Here is a 22,309-nt window from a genome sequence, read left to right on the forward strand (position 1 = left end):
AGCAGGAATTTACATGACATGTAATATATATGACGTGTAATGTCTCAACCGATACTGAGAACAGAATGAAAAGATGGAACGAATTACTTACCAGCACGACCTCTATTTAAATCGAGTTGTAGTATCCCCTTCCATTCTTAATATTTCATCACGCCTTACATAATCCACAGTGATTGTGAAGACATCATCGAATAACGCTTGTAATAGGAGATGAATTCAATCCTTTAGTCACAGTCAGGACAGGAATGGGGTAGTGGGAGGTCTAAGCCACACTGCCAGGAACACATTTCATCTTTCCTTAATAACAAAGCAGACAAGAAGGATTCTGCATCAACAGATTTGCAAATCCCTGTAGATTCAGTACCTTAATAGCGGTTTCTAAGGAAAATGTATTCATCTTGTGATTGCATTGAACATCTCTTGATAGAGAGTGCATGCCACGGTATTTTAGTAATTTCGAAGCTGAGCTAAGCGAAATGTGATGGAGCAACGATTTGCATTAGTAGCTGATGTACTTACTTATCTATTGAGTTTATGGGACAATGCGAGTCAAAGCTGGTTGGTCAAGGAATGAGTCAATATACACTTTACACAATACGTATTAGAAAATTTATAAGTACAGAATTTAAAAAACACTAAAAACAGATAGTTTACAAAGAAATAGCACAGTACAGACAAAGGTTAACTACTGCTACGAGGTGCCGCTGTACTGCATAGGATGAACGTGGCACAAGGAATCCTTTTAACTTGAAAATATTTTCTTCCGTTCTTCTGGAAGCCTATTGAAAACATATACTATATGGTCTGTACTGGAATCCCGACCATATGACGGTTCACCATCAAGGGACATCAGATGTTCGGAAGAGGAGTAGCACGAACTACCCCAGGATTGTTTGATACACAGGAGCATCTAATGAGAACACTGGAAAAAAGAAACACTGAACAACTGCAAAGAAGAGAGTAACATTCTTCAAAGACGCACTAAGAAAGTTCAAGTACGACTAGTTGGCTAATATGAGACTTATAATCATTTATTTTCTCCTGCTTTATCCTCGAACAGACTATGAAGAAACCTTAATAAATAGTACAAAAGAAGATGCTTTCAGTCACTAAGTTGGCAATAATTTGAATTACAGAGCTAGTAATTACGCTTGGCCCACCTAGCGCCACTGGTGTTAATAAGACCCCAATCTAATTGTTTGTTTGTTTATTGAATATAACATTTATGAAAATAGAATGATGACTGTTACGTTGAATAGCTGTTAGACAAAGCACCCGACACAATGAAAATATTATTTCCCCCTTCCTTTGTACCTGTTCTTACGCGATTTTGTAATAATCTAGAGCAACATCTACGTCTATAGTCTGCAAACGACCGTGATGTGTAAGGCAGAGGATACGTCCCATTGTACCAGTTATTAGGATTTCTTCCCGTTATCACGTATAGAGCGTGAGAAGAATGGCTGACTGAACGCCTCTGTGGTGCAGTAATTATTCTAATTTTATTCTCGGGATCCCTATGTGAGCACTAGGTAGGGGATTGTTGTACTCGTATATTCCTAGAGCCAACATTTTAAAGCCGATTCTTGAAACTGTTAACAGACTTCCACGGGATAGTTTTCGTCTATCTTCAAGAGTCTTTCAGTGCAGTTCCTCCAATACCTCTGTGACATTCTTCCACGGGTTAAACGAAGTTGTGACCATTCGTGTTGCCGTTCTCTGTGTACGTTCAACATCCCCCGTTATTGTTATTTGCTGTGGGTCCCACGCAGTTGAGCAATATTCTGGAACAGATCGTACGAGCGATTTGTAAGCAATCTGCTTCGTAGACTGGTTGCGTTCCTCAGTATTCTACCAATAAACTGAAGTCTACCACTTGCTTTGCCCACGACTGAACCTACGTGATCACTCCATTTCATATCCCTACAAGGTATTATACCCCGGTATTTGTATTAGTTGTTTGTTTCAGCTGTTTGTATGCTCTATTGTTTATAATAGAACAATATAAGACATATAGAAATATACACAGCCTTATGAATGCTCCGATTTAGAGCGACTCCTGACCGAATGGCTAGTATGAGGTGGCTACATTCTAGTTTCTGTACTTCGTAAATTAGTAATATGAACGTGAAAGAGATGATGTTTATATTTAGTGTTATGATGTATCCTCGTCCTAATACTGACTTAGGAATACTTTTGCGGTTTTTTCTGATGTGAGCAACGAGTTAAGCCGGACGTTACTAATATAGTGAGGCTGTGGATCGGTTGATATTGCAGCAGTCTTAAATGCACGTCACATGGTCAATAATAGACTCTCCATTTATTCTAAATTTATTACACCCGAAGTCCCATACCTTATAAAAACGAATCACTGATTTCCGGATTTTCTAAATGAAAGACACTCAGTACAGGAAATACTGTCTAGCTATGTTGCTAACATGGCTATATTAGAGGATGCAGATCCTAGATGGAACATAGTAAAGATATTACCAACACAAAATTCATATGAGAAACTCCTACAACAATACAGATCTTGAGAGTAACATATGTTCTATAGACGTAATGCTCAAACAATAATTGGTTAATGTGTGTGTGTGTGTGTGTGTGTGTGTGTGTGTGTGTGTGTGTGTGTGTGTTTACCTAATGCTTCCAGAACCACTTTAATTTGGCCTCGCATTCCCTTTTGGGACATTTTGATGCAATGAAATGTTTGAGAAAGGTAACATTTATTTTTATTTTCTGAATATACGAAGATATGTGGAACAATTGTTGAAAACTTTTACGATCGGTCATAAAAAAGGTATGTTGGTACACAGAAGCAGATTCTATATTATCAACACAATTTTACAAATGGTATCTGTCGACGTTTTTACTCCAAAACCCTCTGCACCAGGTGGCGTTAAGTTATTTGCTTGCCCTTTATGATATTTTTTCGAAATACATCAATTTATATGCCATAAAGTCTACTATCATCAGAAGAGTTCTCAGACATTGCATACTACAGCTCGCAATCTTGTCACATTCCCAACAGACAGTCCATCAAACTTCAGATGCAAAATATGGAAAGACTTCCTACAAGACTGTAACATTAAACACATTCTGGTATCAAAGTTTCATTCACAATGTCTTGTTGTTATACGTATTTTCTGAGAATTTAATCGATTTATGCGCGCATATGCAAGTAAACAACGTATACGTGTGCGGAATTCATGAAACCTTTTGAACACATAGTAAGTAATTCGTCAATTTACACAACCACTAATGCATCTTGAGATCTATTAAACGACAGTAAAGAAGTCAAAAATTAGATAAATCCACTGCCATGCCTACTTAAATAAGAATCTACACTGGAGGAAAAGGTAAGGAATCCACTAATTACAATCGTTCAACATGCCAGCGTTAGAAAGAACACCTCTGTCAGAAAGATAAGACGTTTGCAGGAATTTAATTGGAAAATCATCTTGCTCTCAGTCACACCCAAAAAACTTCTCCTCTAAAGAGAAGAGTAAATAGCAGCTACTATATTTATGACCTTATAAGATCATCCAGAACCCACAGTCCGGTAGCGACCTTTTAGCTTGTCCAAAAACAAACAAAGTTAAAGACTTTACAGTTAGTAAGATGTGAAAAAGTATTTGCATGGGCAGCAATGATGATTTTATTGCTTGAATTGAGACAGCGTAAAAGGTGTAAGTCCTTGACTAGTGATTCACGGGAAAACGTATTCTAAACAGCTTCCTATGTAAACGTAAACAAAAAAGGGAAACCAATATTCTGTGATGATTTCGCTAAATCAACAAGTACCTGTGAAGAGTAGGAAGTAAACCGCTTTCTGAATGGTTCTACTGTACCATACCGATGTTTGTAAGTGCAGTGAGTACTGCACGACATTCTGAACTGTTTAACAAAAAATATGTATACAAATGTGTTCATATGCAATAGCTTGAATCTGAAAGAGGAAAAAATATTGTAAGAAGCACCATGTGTGCAGTACTCAAATATGTAACCCTAGTGGACGCTTAGGATAGAGAAGTACATAAGTACGAAACTAAAATTTTGTCTACAAAGAGAATCTTACATTTCTTTGATGGAGCTTAAAGAAACAGTTTTATCGCCAGTGCAGTCACAACCTTCTTATACAAAGAAAAGGTAGTATCCCTCTGTGTACCTTTTTAGCCTTTAAACAGTACTGAGCGTAGTGAATGGCTATTCGAGCATGACAATGAAATGGTTGAAGTTCATAAGAACTCTCGACAGAGTACTGAGAACATACGTAAATATTTCTGATGAAATTAATAGTTTAGATACAGCTATGCTATACTTCGATGGTTTATATTTTAGAAATGAAATTTTTTAAGCCTCAGTGAGACAAATGTCCAATCAATTAACTCAAAATAGATAAGTAAAAGTAGTTAAGTAATGGTCGAATATCTTAGTGTGAAAGTTGTGAGAATAGTAAGAAACAATCTTTATTTGACTTAACGTATCTCTGAAATTTTCAGTTCGATTTGTATGTATTCTGCACGTACACGTAGTCAATACAGTAGTCTGCTGTGAGCAGATGAAACTATGTTCCCAGAATATACAAAACAACGGTACTACCATGCAATGTAAATATCTCTATAAAGGGCAAGAAAAGAATATGAGAGAACTGTGAAACTGATATTCTTTGCGTATAAGACGAGAAAAGATTTTTGCCTTCCATTGCTAATAACATGATACGCAGTGACGAACTTAGCGTATGCCTAATCAGTGTAAATGACGGCACTCTAAAGCGAAAACCTGTGTTCAAGCAACTGTGATATCTGCGCGTGCTCCAACTAGCAATGAAATATTTGAGACTGGAATTATGGCACTTGCAGACAGCGTTACGTGTGAGAGAATGACTATGCCTGGCGTGTGTTGAATTGTGCAAATGAACACTTTCGCTAAGGCAGACGCTTCAAAAGATAGTGAAAACTTCATTTAGCTGGGTTCAGGCTCGTGAGTAGATGGTTGTTTGTGGTTCGATGTGCAGACAAGCGATGTCCTTATACAGATCAGCGAGGAATTCCATACACATAGGTGCACTAACACAGAAGCCACTAAGCAGTTTTGCCGATTGATTGTACTCGTACATGTACTCGACGACAATCCCAGTGATGAAACACAAACCTGAAGGTCAACGCTGAGGGTCGCGCCCGCAGTGCCGTTATAAAGTATTCGAATACCATGACCAAGATAGATGAATAACTAGATTTAACAAGGACACTTTATATGCCTACTGTGGACATTAGTGATGAGTGAGACTGAATAAAAGCACAATGTGGCGTAGAATAATTAAAAAATTAATAAAGTTCTCTATGACAGGAAACGCATGGATCTCCTTACTCTTTACATATTTTTCATGTGATCAAAAATGGGGCGAGGAAGGCCATGGGATAGCGGTATGCACATATAGAAATGGCGGTAGTATCACGTACACAGGGTATAAAACGGCAATGCATTGGTGGAGCAGTCATTTGTGCTCATGTGAGTAATATGAAAAGGTTTCCGACATGATTATGGCCGCACGACGGTAACTAACAGACTTCCAACGCGGAACGGTAGTTGGAGTTAGAAGCATGAGGCATACCAATTTGGAAATTGCGAGATCCACATTATCAAGAGTGTGCCGAGAATACTAAATTTCTGGCATAACATCTCACTATGCACAACGCAGTGGCCGACGGCCTTCAACTAATGACCGAGAGCAGTGTCGTTTGCGTACAGTTGTCATGCTAACACACAACAACAATGCGTGAAACAACCTCAGAAATCAGTGTGGAGCGTACTACGTACGTACTCGATAAGACAGTGCAGCGGAATTTGGCGTTAATGGGCTATGGCAGCAGAAGACCGACGCGAGTGCCTAGTCAGATGAGTTCCAACTTCAGGTTTGTGAGCGAGCAATGCGAACAATATGAAACTTCCTGGCAGATTAAAACTGTGTGCCCGACCAAGACTCGAACTCGGGACCTTTGCCTTTCGCGGGCAAGTGAGTACCGGGTGTGAGTCGTGCTTCGGTAGCTCCGAGGGTAGAGCACTAGCCCGCGAAAGGCAAAAGTCCCGAGTTCGAGTCTCGGTCGGGCACACAGTTTTAATCTGCCAAGAAGTTTCATATCAGCGCACACTCCGCTGCAGAGTGAGAATCTCATTCTAGAAACACCCCCAGGCTGTGGCTAAGCCATGTCACCGCAGTATCCTTTCTTTCAGGAGTGCTAGTTCTGCAAGGTTCGCGGAAGAGCTTCTGTAAAGTTTGGAAGGTAGGAGACGAGATACTGGCAGAAGTAAAGCTGTGAGTACCGGGCGTGAGTCGTGCTTTGGTAGCTCAAATGGTAGAGCACTTGCCCGCGAAAGGCAAAGGTCCCGAGTTCGAGTCTCGGTCGGGCACACAGTTTTAATCTGCCAGGAAGTTTCATATCAGCGCACACTCCGCTGCAGAGTGAGAATCTCATTCTGGAATGTGAACTATATTTAGTCACTACGTGAGGAAAGATTTTTTTACATATGAACACTAAACTCAGAGTAACAAATTGCGAAGTAAAGTATTTATGAATTATTAATACAAATTTTACTATCTTAGATGTAACTTTTAATTATATCTACAGGCGAATCTATTCGGTATATGCATGTACGTATCTAACGCAATGTGTACTAATTCCAACCCAAAAATAGAGAAATTACATTATAAATGCAAATGAAATGTGGCAGTGACAGTCAGTGAGAAACTTGGAAGGGAACTAAGTGGGAGTCTGTAACTAGTGACGATTTGTTGAATGGCTTTGTGTTGCATAAAGAACTGTATCAACGCCGTTCAAGTCGGCAGTATACGAGAACAACATTAAAATATGCATAGCCTTACGAACGCTCAGACAATATTATAAACATCTACAAAGCGTGTAAACTTTGAATAATCATTTGGATTTGGTTTAAATTCAACTGAGGAATCAAACTCAGCTTCCTCTCCACCTGTCCAAACAGGTAGGATAAGGTGGTTATATTCTAGTTTCTTAGATTAGATTAATTATGTGAACTTGGAAGAGATGGTGCTTTTATTTATTGTTACAATAATTCCTTGTTCTGCCATTGATTTCTAAATACTTTTGCAGCTTTTTGTGACTGTGAGCAGTGAATTAACCTGGAAATTGCTAATATGGTGATGCTATTGATCGGCCGCCATTGCAGCAGCCTGAAATGCACATTGCATGGTCAATAATGGAACCTGCATTTATTATAAATTTAAGACACGAAGTCCGGTAATTTACAAAGAATCATTGCACTGCAAAGTCCATCCAAGCACTGAAACGCCAATATTTCTTTTCACAGTCGTGCATCATCCTGTTAGCAATGAGTCAACAATCACTGCTCACGCCAATTGCTTCCTTAGTTCGCGTCATTAGAACAATTTCTTCTGGTAATAGAATACAATCGACCCTCAGTCTTCAAATAAAACGGAAAGAGGAGTTATATTTTACACCCTTCCAAGTACCACTGTGATCAATAGGACAATTGGAAACATTCACTGATAAGCCAAAACATTATGACCACTGCTCACCGTGACATTGGATTCTGCCTGGTAGCGTTTCAGGCGCGTGACGCAGTAACAAAAATTCCTGAGCGGGAAATCACCCTTGCGAAGATATGGGCCGCAAAAGTGGAAACTCATGGAGATAAGCGACTTTGACAAAGACCAGATTATTATTACTCACAGCCTGTGAACGAGTATCTCGAAAACGGCGAATCTGGTCCAATGTTCACGTGATACTGCGGTGAGCATCTAAGGAAAGAGGTAGGACAGTGAATCACCACTAGGCGCTAAATGGTTGGACGTCCACAACTCTTCACAGAACGTGCTATTCGGAGGCTTGTCTGCTCTGTAAAGTAGCACAGAGAGTAATCTGCGGCATCTGTGGCAAGAGAGCACAGTGCTGGTGTGTGCACAACTGTTTCGGAGCACATCATTCATCGTACATTGTAGAACATGGAGTTCCGTAGCAGAACACCCCTATTTATTCACGTGTTGATCCAAACGACATCGTCAATTACGACTGCAGTGGGGACGGGACCATCGGGACTCGGTCGTCGATCAGTGGAAACGTGTCGGATCTTCGGATGCCGCGCGGAGTGGCCGAGTCGTTTGAGGCGCCATGTCACGGATTGCGCGGCCCCTCCCGCCGGAGGTTCGAGTCTTCCCTAGGCCATGGGTGTGTGTTGTTCTTAGCATAAGTTAGTTTAAGTAGTGTGCAGGTCTAGGGACCGATGACCTCAACGGTTTGGTCCTTCAGGAATTCACACACATTTGAACATTTTTGAGCTCTTCGGATGAGTCACATTTCTGCTACACTAGGTCGGTGGTCGTCTCCACAAACGCCGTCATCGAGGTGAACGGCGGCTCGAAACGTGCAACGCTTCATGGAGGCAGGATGGTCGGAGCAGTACTGTGTGTGGGAGACATTCTCATGTGCTTGTATGGGAACTTTTAGTAGTAATCGAGGACCAGCTGACAGCTGCGAACCACCTGCATCGCTACATGCTTGATATCTTTCCTGTTGGCGATGTTATCTTTCAGCAGTATAATTGTCTATGTCTTGGAGCCAGAACCGTGCTACAGTGGTTTGACAAGCATTATAGTGAATTCGCGTTGATGCCTCTGCGACCAAATTCATTTGATGTTAATCCTACGGAACACATCTGGGTCGCTATCGAGGGCAATAACCGCGTACGCAAAATCAGCGGCCCGTTAATTACGCGATTTACATGACATGTGCGTAGACGTCTAATGCTACATACCACCACAAACCTACCAAGAAATTGTCGGATCTATGATACGCAGAACCAGTGATGTATTTCATTTCAAAGACGGCCAAACGAGCTATTAAGCAGGTGGTCATAATGTTTTGGCTCATTAGTGTATATCTCCTTTGTTTTCAAAGTTTTTATTTTCAGAACGTACAAGTTTCTCCCTCTGAGTGTATTGTACCCAGTCATATTTTGTTAAGTTTTATATTTACAATATATTTGGCTCATAGTCTTTTGAACCGAGTACCACTGGGGAGAATATGACCTCCGTATAAATTCATTATCGTTTCTTGAAGGTAACATTTATAGAACGATGACTGTTACGTACAACAGTTGTCATGTAATTTTTATGTTCTTCCATTAAAATACTGTCAATACATCCCGCGTAAATTAGTTCGAATCTTTATTACACTCAATCAGTGACATTGAATCAGACAAAAATATCCTAATACTAGGAGGGTTAAATAATATGTAACTGATGGCTCCAGCATAATCTACTTTATTTCATAGATGGAATGGGGAAAACTGTTGCTATCGTCGTAACGAAACTTCAGCAGTAAGAGATATCGCTGACGTTCAAGACGGTGCGTCGGCCAGTGTGTGAGTTAAGCCCACGCCGCACCTGAATGGCGGGTCCGAGGTTCATTACCCTTGCAGATGAGGCGTCGCACGTAATGATCGACACGGCCGGCTTTGTCGCCCGCGTCACGCGGCTCTAAATCAAAGGCGAGCGGCCGGCATTCAGATGCAAATCCGCCGCCGCTGCCGGCCGGCGGCGCCGCCTTGAGGGGCCCAGCCATCGCCGCGACAGCTCAGAAGACAAAGAGTATGCAAAAGATGTCAGCCACTTCGCAGCGCCGACTCACGCGATTCCGCCCTAATGTACTGTCGCCGCCACGGAAACTTCATTTTCTCACAATGAACGCCGCCGCGTGTTGCAAAAGGCAGTGATAACCATTGAAATTGCTATACCAGAAAGTAACGAAATCTTACTCACTGGACACTTACAATATAACGTGAAAAAATAACCACATATCAGTTTGGTGCATAAGTTCGTACCATTTGTTTCTTGCGCGTTGGTATTCCGATTGATATGAGTTTTTTTATCGACTGTAGTTCACTGTTGCTGTTTGAGTTTACGTACTGTCGTTTTGTCACTCGGAAAGTGAGGGAAGCTCTGGACGCTAGAAAATGGAGTGCCAAGTGGATAAATCGAAACATTTTCGATATATTCTTCTGTTTGAGTTCAGTAGAGGGGTGATAACAGCGGAGGCAGCCAGAAACATTTGTCCTGGTATTAGTACAATGCCACCGGACAGAGCACGGCAAAGAAATGGTTTTCTCGTCTTAAGGACGATCGTTTTGACATTAGTGACTCTTAGCGTTTAGGAAGATTTCCGGGACTTGATGGAAATCGTTTAAATGCATTAATTCATGATGATCCACGGCATTGTACTCGAGAACTGACCAATGTAATGAACTGTGACCAGTCCACCGTCGTGCGACATTTTCATGTAGTGGGGAAGGTTCAAAAATCTGGTGTTTGGGTTTCTCATGCTCTGTGCCAAAACCACAAAGATCAGTGGGTGATCATATGTGCATCTCTGCTTGCTCATCATCAATTGTCTCGTGAACAACATTACTCTTCCTACCATGTATCGTACTGGTAACGATAAATTTTGTCTTTATGCTAACACAGGGGAAACAGATGAATTGCTGAAACCAAACAAAGCACCAACTTCCAGTACGAATGCCTGAGCGCCCCTACAAAAGAAACTGTTATGCATCTGGTGGAACAGCGACGGTGTGGAGTACTACGAATTGCTTCCCCGACGTGTAACGTCAACAACTGAGACGTCCTGCAGACGCAGTGCAAGAACAATGACCAGGAAGACGGCATGGCGTGATGCTACTCCCTGACAAGAAACACTTTGCAGGAGATGGATTAGGAAGTAAATCAGCATACACCTTATTCATCTGATCTTGCACCCTCAGATTTCACTTTTTTCTCTCTGTGGAACAACCTTCAAGGAACTTCCTTTCCTGATGAAAACGAGCTCCCAACATAGCTCGACGGGTTCTTCGTCCCAAAATCACAGTCATGGAATCGGAAAGTTACCGCAGCGTTGATAGACTGTTGTAAATAGTGAGTGTGTGTGTGTATTGTATTCATAAAACTTATCGAAAACCGCTACGATTTTATCAACAAACCTAAAACTTTTGTGTGTGGTTTGGGGGTATGTTGAGTGCAAAGTTTACAATATACAGCTTCGTCCTAAGGCTGCAAAAATGGTTCCAAAGCAGCTGAGTATCGAGTCGAAGTTATCTTGGTTGACAGACACATGTACGACATTTCGTGTTGATTCAGCTCTATGCCAGAGTTCATTAACATTCCACAGCACACTGGTTTGTGGAAATGGCCTCTGGAAGACATTGACGTTCGCAGAATTGATGTGCAAGGTAGTGATTGTGGCGTATAGCAATGACTGTGGTATATACACTCCTGGAAATGGATAAAAGAACACATTGACACCGGTGTGTCAGACCCACCATACTTGCTCCGGACACTGCGAGAGGGCTGTACAAGCAATGATCACACGCACGGCACAGCGGACACACCAGGAACCGCGGTGTTGGCCGTCGAATGGCACTAGCTGCGAAGCATTTGTGCACCGCCACCGTCAGTGTCAGCCAGTTTGCCATGGCATACGGAGCTCCATCGCAGTCTTTAATACTGGTAGCATGCCGCGACAGCGTGGACGTGAACCGTATGTGCAGTTGACGGACTTTGAGCGAGGGCGTATAGTGGGCATGCGGGAGGCCGGGTGGACGTACCGCCGAATTGCTCAACACGTGGGGCGTGAGGTCTCCACAGTACATCGATGTTGTCGCCAGTGGTCGGCGGAAGGTGCACGTGCCCGTCGACCTGGGACCGGACCGCAGCGACGCACGGATGCACGCCAAGACCGTAGAATCCTACGCAGTGCCGTAGGGGACCGCACCGCCATTTCCCAGCAAATTAGGGACACTGTTGCTCCTGGGGTATCGGCGAGGACCATTCGCAACCGTCTCCATGAAGCTGGGCTACGGTCCCGCACACCGTTAGGCCGTCTTCCGCTCACGCCCCAACATCGTGCAGCCCGCCTCCAGTGGTGTCGCGACAGGCGTGAATGGAGGGACGAATGGAGACGTGTCGTCTTCAGCGATGAGAGTCGCTTCTGCCTTGGTGCCAATGATGGTCGTATGCGTGTTTGGCGCCGTGCAGGTGAGCGCCACAATCAGGACTGCATACGACCGAGGCACACAGGGCCAACACCCGGCATAATGGTGTGGGGAGCGATCTCCTACACTGGCCGTACACCACTGGTGATCGTCGAGGGGACACTGAATAGTGCACGGTACATCCAAACCGTCATCGAACCCATCGTTCTACCATTCCTAGACCGGCAAGGGAACTTGCTGTTCCAACAGGACAATGCACGTCCGCATGTATCCCGTGCCACCCAACGTGCTCTAGAAGGTGTAAGTCAACTACCCTGGCCAGCAAGATCTCCGGATCTGTCCCCCATTGAGCATGTTTGGGACTGGATGAAGCGTCGTCTCACGCGGTCTGCACGTCCAGCACGAACGCTGGTCCAACTGAGGCGCCAGGTGGAAATGGCATGGCAAGCCGTTCCACAGGACTACATCCAGCATCTCTACGATCATCTCCATGCGAGAATAGCAGCCTGCATTGCTGCGAAAGGTGGATATACACTGTACTAGTGCCGACATTGTGCATGCTCTGTTGCCTGTGTCTATGTACCTGTGGTTCTGTCAGTGTGATCATGTGATGTATCTGACCCCAGGAATGTGTCAATAAAGTTTCCCCTTCCTGGGACAATGAATTCACGGTGTTCTTATTTTAATTTCCAGGAGTGTATAACGAGGTATGGTGTCCGGTAATCGGATAAACGTGGAGTTAACCGTAATAATGTTTTTAGACCGTTTTCTGTGTGGGTTAGGCCACTACTGTATTGGCGCACTTGGCCGTAATACAAGAAACATGTGGGATAGGCCGTTATTGTTTTACACACTGTAGTCAAACACTGGACAAGATACACATGAGGCGTTAGTATTCATCATTCGTATCATCGTTTACAGGGATGATGTCGCCACACGGCTGTGCAGATATCTTCAAGTTACGGTAATAACATTGGTACACCGCGGATACGAATTGCAGCAAGGTCATTAAATCAGTCTTTTTCAACGCACTAATAGCGTGTCCATTGGAATACAGTGTGTCCAGAGTCTCAATTACTTTCGACTCTCGTTTAACAAAACTGACGTCGGCAAACGGGACATCTGGCTTATTGGAGTACTTATAAAACATTATATGGGGAGAGGGCGCTTTATACTGAAGCCACTGAATATGGAAACATTGCAGCCTGGTATTTTATGTCGCCACTTTACGGTTACGTATGTTTCTCTCTAAACGTACTGTGGACACGTCATCGGTATAGTGGTGAAGGGTTGTTGTTATCGTGCAGTGATAATGACATTCATCAAGCCAGAGGGTGTGTATACGTTCGAGTGAAATTTCCTGTTTCTCGCGATGTTACCGAAATCCTGGTCAGATGATAGGTATGAATGTCCACTGACTAGGTATTTATGGTGGTTTACTTCCGGTGTGAATCCTGCATGCAGAACCATGAATTGACACAGTAAGGCCATCTTTATATTCCGATTTTGCCCACCAGCCGGCCGCTGTGATCGAGCGTTTCTAGGCGCTTCAGTCCGGAATCACGCTGCTGCTACGGTCGCAGTTTCAAATCATTCCTTGGGCATGGCTGTGTGTGTTGTCCTTAGGTTAGTTAGGTTTAACTAGTTCTAAGTGTAAGGGACTGATGACCTCAGATGTTAAGTCCCATAGTGCTTAGAGCCATTCGAACCCTTTTTTTTTCATTGATTCGAGTACATAAGCAGTTGCTTTGTTTGGAGTTATGTTACATGTAATGCAGGAGACACGATCCAATTTCTTGCGGTCCTCGGGATGGTTCTCCCTCAATCCTTACATACATGGTAGCTTTCTTGGTGAATAGGTCGCGTGTTCCAAGGCAGTATGCCCACAATTACCGCTTGAAGTAACAGCTACCTGTCGCAAGTACCTGTGTCGGTAAAGTCCTCATCAAAGCAAAGGCAATCACGGTCGTATCGTTGTCCTGATGCCTCCCTTCTACTGCGTCGCGATGCATTCCCGTCAACGCGCTCTCGCTGATGTAACTCTCTTTCACGTTTCCATTTATTCTTCTCTTTTGCGGTGTCAGCTGCAGCGTGTTTGATGTTATAGAGACCAAATTTACACAGGAATCACTTACGGGGGGATGAAAGGACAGTTTAAATTTTGTATTAAACGTCTGACCAAACATGTAGTACGAGACCATTTCTTTGGCACTACATTTCCCTTCACGTCACTGAATTGTCCCCCTTTTGATCGCTTTTCTTTCCGAATGTTCCGTGCCCACAGGTGTGCATTCCGAACGCGTTTTCTGTCTCGTTGCTGTGCAGTTACGGTATACCAGCACTACGATCCCCCTCCGATACGTCCATGGTTGACGTAGTGGGTGTGGTATCCTTTGACATAGCGGGTAGATTGGGCTCTGCTAACATGACACGTAACTCATCCGCTGTACCACTTGCACGCTGGCTGAATCGGCCAGGTACACATTCCAGGTCTGAGGCATCGGTAGTAGTGTCCGATCCAAATAGGTCGGAAATGGAAATGTTCCTCTTCTGCACCGTGTCCATATCAAATGAGTCCAACAAGGGAACATAACTCCATCCTTACCTCGCCGTGCGGCTTCGACATCGACACAGTGTTATAGTACATGTCGTTCTGTAGTACACACACTAATGATCGTTCAGCCGTGTGTCGGCCACAGTACTGCATGGGTCTATACTGCATCTGTGTCCTCTGCCGGCCGTCAGGTGCTGTATGACGTATGGTACGCTATTCCACCGACGTACTCGCTGTGCATACATGGCGCAATGTGGCGTAGGCCACTATTGCGCCCCGTTTCTTATGGCACTGCACGGTGAGTAAACAACATCTAACGCTGCCACATTGTCCATTGTGTCCGAATACATGTCCGGCGATTGTAGGACGTGACGGTAGGGCGTAAAGTGATGTTCTGTGTATCTCATTTTTTTTTTCAAAAATATGAGTTAGGCCACTATTGCACTGATAGCCTCAAATAACCGGTTAAGAAACCGAAAAATCAATTAGCCACAGCAGCAGTGCTAAAATTTATGGTTTTTAAATATACAAGTAATGTTTATCCTTAAAATTTCCAATGGTTTCAGATATAACTTTATCATCGAAAATAGGAAAATGGCTCTGAGCACTATGGGACTTAACTTCTGAAGTCATCAGTCCCCTAGAACTCAGAACTACTTAAACCTAACTAACCTAAGGACATCACACACATCGACGCCCGAGGCAGGATTCGAACCTGCGATCGTAGCGGTCGCGCGATTCCAGACTGTAGAAAATAGGAAAAGCGATCAGTGCTATTTTAATAACGATTCCGATGGAAACGAGTAACAAATACATGGCATAGGAATTTAAACAGCATTGCTAAGGCAGTAATGTACCTGTTACCGTGCATCGTGGCCTATTAGATGGTTCGCACGTTCGTGCAATGCACGAGAGTTGCCCTATCCGGTCCATATGGTAATTTCTAGCTGTTTTGTCGGACGTTACTTGAATTACAGAACTGCACCATGACTAGTTTGGGAGTATTTAATGAAGTGTGGTATCATTGAAATACAATGACCCGTTTTATTTGAAAGATTAAGAACGGGAGGGCCACAGCCAACTTGCGACATCATATAGTTACAATAATAATAGAAAGCAGCGTATCTGTTGCCAGTGTCTACATAATATGAATTTATCTGCTTGTAGCCTTTGAAAACGGACAAATTAACACGATATATAGAGTTCTCCAACTACAGTTTTTCTCCTTTAGCACTGACTATTCGTCATGCACAAATATTTGTACGATCCCCGATATCATGGTTTTTCAGCACAGTTTAACAAAATTATATCAGGAGGAGAAAACTGGCGATTTTTTCTAGTATTCAACCATTGCCGAGTGGCTAGGGCCTCCCGTTGCGTAGACCGTTCACCTGGTGCTAGTCATTCGAGGTGATGCCACTTCGGCGACTTGCGTGTCGATGGGTATGAAATGATGGTGATAAGAATAACACGACACCCAATCCCTGAGCGGAGAAAATTTCCGACCGAGCTGGGAATTGAACCCGTGCCGTTAGGTATGACACTCCTTCCCGCTGACCACTCAGCTACCAGGGACGGACGTATTCAACCATTTATCACTTTTAAAGAGAAGCAGCGAAGGGTGGCCTGGCTTTCTTTTGTTTATTAAAATTAAAACTTTGATTCTATATATCTTGAAACTGAGAGTCTAATTTTTTGGTCTTTGTAGGATTTCTACTTTTATTACTGGAAATAATAGGGATGAAAAATGGAAAATCAGGTATTTCAAAAAATGACTATGGTGAGCGGTTTTAGCACTCAAGTTAAACTGGTTTTGAAACACACCAATATAACCGTAAATCGGTTGTTTCCAGCGATAACGGCTATTTCTAGTCTCTCGGCAACCAATGACCAGATGTTTTCAGCGGATCGATAATCTGAGGCAACAGTGAAACACGTTCTAAATGGTAGTAGGGCAAGGAAGCACGGGGAACCGTGTTGAAAGATAACGTAAGGGAGACCTCGAAGACTGGACACAGACGCCGGGCTACTTTCACTACCTACACCAACAACCAACTATAACAGAAATTACTCAACACCTTAAAGAATAAAAACGACAATTATCAAACTCTGGAATATATGATATTACATGTAAGACTTACTCACACTTCTACATAGGACAAACTGACAGGGACTTTCAAATTAGATACACTGAACCTACCAAATGTTACACACATTGAGCCGTGGCGACGACCCTCAGCGAATTTCCCTGCCTTTCATTATCGTATCTGTCTATGGTGCCACATTTCCCTCCGTTTATCAATTCCCCTTGTAAAGCAACATCTCTGGCTGTGGATCGAGAAGCCGGCAGAGTGCGGAGGGAGCCAGCAGGACGAGGGCAAGCCAGCAGCTGGGTACGGCGGACCAGGACGACCAGCGGCCCGAAATACCTGCAGCAGCCATATTTTTAGGGTGTCTGCCTTGGTTTCGGCTTTATCGTTTCTCACCTGGTGTATTTCTGGGTAGAGGGGGTCCGGTTCTACGCATTCCATTCGTCTTGACTCCGTTACTCCGTTGGTTTGTGATTCGTGCTATGTGTAACTGGATATTTAATGCTGCCCTAACAATATTTAACTTGCCTCCATCTTTTGGACCTTTCATGCACGGTGGTTGTACTTCGGGAGCTTCTGGCTTTGCCTGGTCTTGGTGGCTTCCTGAAGGGCTGAATTTAATGTCGTTACTGATTGAGCATCTGGTTTTTATTTACTGGTGTATTTTAGTTGTGTATTGGTGACTTTCAGTGCCTCTCTAAGGGCGGTTTTCAGCGTTATTAATTGCGTTTGTAATTTGGTCGCTTAGGATCAGTTACATTGGCTGAAGGCAGTAGTTTAAATAATGTTGTTTATTCTTTTATTGTATTAGCAGTTTGAGGGTTGCCCTGTTTTATTTAGTGTTGGTCGCCACCATTTTTTTAAGTAGAGTGTTAACGAAAGATTAGCCTTTAGTATTCTTTAAACAATTTTGTAGCGTAACTGGGACTGACTTTCCTTATGGATGGCTACGTGAAATTGAACTGAAATGTTTGATTAGCCATATGAACACCTGAGTCTAAAGTCAATCAAATTTACTAGTCGTACTTTATGCGCCTGGTTATTTTTGCAGTTGCCATTTTACTTTCTCGTGGGGCAGCAGAATGTATCTTGTGTGTAATACGTATGATTAGATTTCCTTGCTTAGTGTTGCATTATAGGCTAATCGGAGTGAGAATTTGTTTACTTCCAGTTCTGTGAGGTAAGTTCTTTCGTTCTAGCCTTATTTTGATAGAAGTCAACAAACGGCTTGGTGATCTGACAGTTATCGGTTATATTTTTCGCTGAGCCTCTGATTATAATTGTGACTAGCTAGTTGATTAAAGTTTGACGCTGCCTTTCTCTTTTCTTGAGCAATCTTACCAGAGTTAAAGGTAAGTTTCTTATGTCTGGTGTGTTCTTGCAAGGGCTTCGTTTGTAATTGTTAAATATCTTCTTTGGCCCTCACTTACTTACTGCCTTTTGTTAAGAGCTCTAACTTGCCTCAAGTTGCAGAAGACTTCTGTAAGCCTCATGGCGTGGGGACTTGATGTCATTTCAGGCCGTCTGGTGAGACGAGCAACTGAAGTTCTCTTGTGTATTTTACGCCCTGTATTCTTATTGAAAATTGTTTCCTTTCCCTCACATCATAGTGCTTATCAGAGTTTTAGATTTTTATGTAACTTACTTTACCAACTCCCTCCCAACCATTAGGGATTCATAATTCATTTGAAGGGGTTTAACTGACTTTAGCATCAGCTGCCTGTGTACTGCTTTCACTGTGTTTCCTCTAGAGGCACTTTAGTGTTACTTATTTAAATAATATATAAAAGAAGGGGGAATTACTTTGTTTTAAAAGTTTATTAGCTTTCTCTGGTATAAGGAACAGTTGATGTTACTATGAAATAGCTTGTTGCCTTTTGTGAAAATACTGATCGTCCTATAAATTGTAGCATTTTCTTCGAATACCAACACAGTTTGGTCGAGTGCAGACTGAATTTGAGAATAGGATTCGAGGCCTCATTTTTACCATTTCCCTAATGTGAAATGCTTCTGTTCTTTACTGTGTGTATATCTGTTGAGAGGGAGTCTGATCATTACTAAGTTTAATGTTATTTGTTACTTGGATAAGTGCAATTGAACAACAAATTACTAATCTGGGTTCTCCCTCACGCTTCCTTATCCTTCCATCCTGTGCAGAGGGGTCACACGTATCCAATTTACATAATCAGCAATAGCAAGGCATAAAACAATGGATATCTTTCAAAGACATAGAAAGCTTATGCTGTTTTCGATTCTGATAATTGGCCACAGTAACTAGATTATCTGAAGCTTGTTTTGTGACAAAAAGGATTTACTTATCATCAAACTGTTTGTACCGTCAATTTGGACAACCAATGGATATTTCTAAATCACTTGCTTTTTACGCTTTGTGGGGAGTATTTCTCCGAAAATATCTAGAATATTAAGTGTCCGTTTGCCTTTGGCCAAAACTAGAGTCCTTCTTGGGACTGAGGAAACCCGACGTTTACAAAATTCCCTGTTATTGTGGAAAGGCTTATATTCGACGGACTAGTCGTTCTGTTTACGACCTATATGGAATAGACACACACGTTTGCTCCAGCCTGAAAAATCTGCCGTCACTGAACATTGTCTCAATGAAAGGCATAATATGTCGGTTAAAGAGTTACAAATTATTTCTCTGGCTTTCCGTTACTGGAATTGTGTACGTAACCCTCTGCTTACCAGAAAATCTGTATAGCATTGCCTATCAGTCGGGCCTCTCGGGCCAGTGACGTTTAAATAGACATAAATTGACACTATTTTGGCTACTTGTTATGTGAACGACTTTTGAGGTATAAATGCTTTTAAATTAATTGTACTTATAGAAAGTTTACATTAAAAAACATAATTTTTATATTTTTAATGGTGGCTTTTATTCTTAGTGCAAAAGATTCTACAGACAATAGCAGAAACTTCAGAGCATACACGTTTGGTGCTTTAATAACATGGAATGTGTCATTTTTCTTTACATAGTGTTCACATCTTCTCCGTTTCTTAGCTGGTGGTTTCAGTGCCCTTCCTGGATCCGGTGCTACGAATGAATTCATTGACATCTTTATTCCCGATAGTCTCTTGCGAAATTGATAAAAGTTCAAAGTCTCAGTTTATTATAGATAGCCAGCATCATACAAATCATGTATGCATTCATTATACTTACGTCGATCACATTGAAGTAAACCAGCAATGAACAGCGCCCTCTTTTGCTCGTCACGCTGTTGCAGCACGTCTTCTCGCCCATAGTGGCCACACCTCCCTTTGTGGCATTATATGTCCAAATTTAAGGCTTCTTCACTTGTGATGACACCGTTTGTTGGTCATGAAGAGAAATAAGGAGGGTAAAAACTTTATTTTTGTTAGGAACGTAAGAGGGTATTGTCACATCTGGCTGAAAACCAAATAATGTAGACTGTACTTCATGTCCTGTAGGTGTAATAAAATCGACAGGCTCTTCACCTTGTATTTTTACGGATAGCAGGAACAAGTCAGGTCTTTTAACAACAAATTGTGAGCTAAATCCAGAGATGTGAAAAAAATTATCACGGGTGATATCACGTCCAGACTTTCAAGTTTAACACCAGGGATTTTACAACATTCTCTCAAAGTCGCACTGCCCTGGTTTCTTCCTCCTTCACCAAATACACATTCATCTTCCACTGTGGCACAGTCACAAATCGCCCAAAACTTTATTCCTTATCTACATTTTTTGATGGGATTTATTGTAGAAATGAACAGCGACCTCGAAATGTCACAACTGCTAATTCACGGTTATCCGCCATTCTGAAATGTAGGCATCCCTGAGGGTAATATCCCACATTTCAAAACCTTCTCAGATTGGTTTCAATTTGTCACTCGAGCTATGTTCAGGTCGGCCTGCTGCCTTATCAAAACGTAACACCGTCAGAATAGCATGGAAGAGTTGCGAGATATAATTTCATTAAACAGTGGTCGACCATTCCCAGCACTCCAAAGCTGATAGATACCATCACTGTTTGAGCTCTAACTCCAGTCAGGATCAGAGCACCAGGCAAGAAACTTTTTCATTTCAAGCACATCTATATCCATCCAGTCCTCTTAAACACTTTGTCAATGAGGATTACACGAAAGAACAACATAAAACAAGATTCTTCATTATTACAGTTCCTAATCGAAAAGCTTGTAAGTCCCTGGCCCTCTTCAAATATATAATTTTCCTCCGCCTACCAGAAAATCCAGCTTGATGAGCTGTAACCATATTTGATTCCCATTACGGGAAAACAATTTCACACTCAGTAGAATTTACATAATTTTCTTAAGGGGTTATTCATTATCATTTTCGAATAATTCTAAGTTTTTAGCGACATCTGCCTCATTATCATCACATTCATTAAGTGGCTTTTCGGAATCAGACTGTTACAAGAATTCCCTTGATCTCCTCATCTGATAGTGCACTTTTCCTTACAATTATCAGTTTGTAGATAGACAACTATTACGAAATAATGCACTGAAATGAACATGTGATTGTGACAAAGAGGACTGCTGAACGCTGCAAGAATAACAGCGTGAGTGGATAGTGGGAAATGACGTAACAAACGCTTCGCAAATACCTGGTTGTCGAAAAATTGCTTCTAACCGCACGGGCCTGTGACACCCTTATGGGAAAAAACGTGCATCAACACTTAAACACAAAGCCATACGTAAATTTTCATAATTTTCAAATTATGACTTTTGTTGTTGTGGTCTTCAGTCCTGAGACTGGTTTGATGCAGCTCTCCATGTTACCCTATCCTGTGCAAGTTTCTTCATCTCCCAGTACCTACTGCAACCTACATCCTTCTGAATCTGCTTAGTGTATTCATCTCTTGGTCTCTCTCTACGATTTTGACCCTCCACGCTGCCCTCCAATGCTAAATTTGTGCTACCTCGACGCCTCAGAACAGGTCCTACCAACCGGTCCCTTCTTCCCGTCAAGTTGTGCCACAAACTCCTCTTATCCCCAATTCTATTCAATACCTCCTCATTAGTTATGTGATCTACCCATCTAATCCTCAGCATTCTTCTGTAGCACCACATTTCGAAAGCTTCTATTCTCTTCCTGTCCAACATATTTATCGTCCATGTTTCACACCCATACATGGCTACACTCCATACAAATACTTCCAGAAACGACTTCCTGACACTTAAACCTACACTCGATGTTAACAAATTTCTCTTCTCCCAAACGCTTTCCTTGCCATTGCCAGTCTACATTTTATATCCTCTCTACTTCGACCATCATCAGTTAGTTTGCTCCCCAAATAGCAAAACTCCTTTAATACTTTAAGTGTCTCATTTCCTAATCTAATTCCCTCAGCATCACTTGACTTAATTCGACTACATTCCATTATCCCCGTTTTGCTTTTGTTGATGTTCATCTTATATCCTCCTTTCAAGACAATGTCCATTCCGTTCAACTGCTCTTCCAAGTCCTTTGCTGTCTCTGACAAAATTACAATGTCATCGGCGAACCTCAAAGTTTTTATTTTTTCTCCATGGATTTTAATACCTACTCCGAATTTTTCTTTTGTTTCCTTTACTGCTTGCTCAATATACAGATTGAATAACATGGGGGAGAGGCTACAACCCT

The sequence above is a fragment of the Schistocerca cancellata genome, chromosome 1 (genome assembly GCF_023864275.1).
Source record: "Schistocerca cancellata isolate TAMUIC-IGC-003103 chromosome 1, iqSchCanc2.1, whole genome shotgun sequence".
Lineage (NCBI taxonomy): Eukaryota > Metazoa > Arthropoda > Insecta > Orthoptera > Acrididae > Schistocerca > Schistocerca cancellata.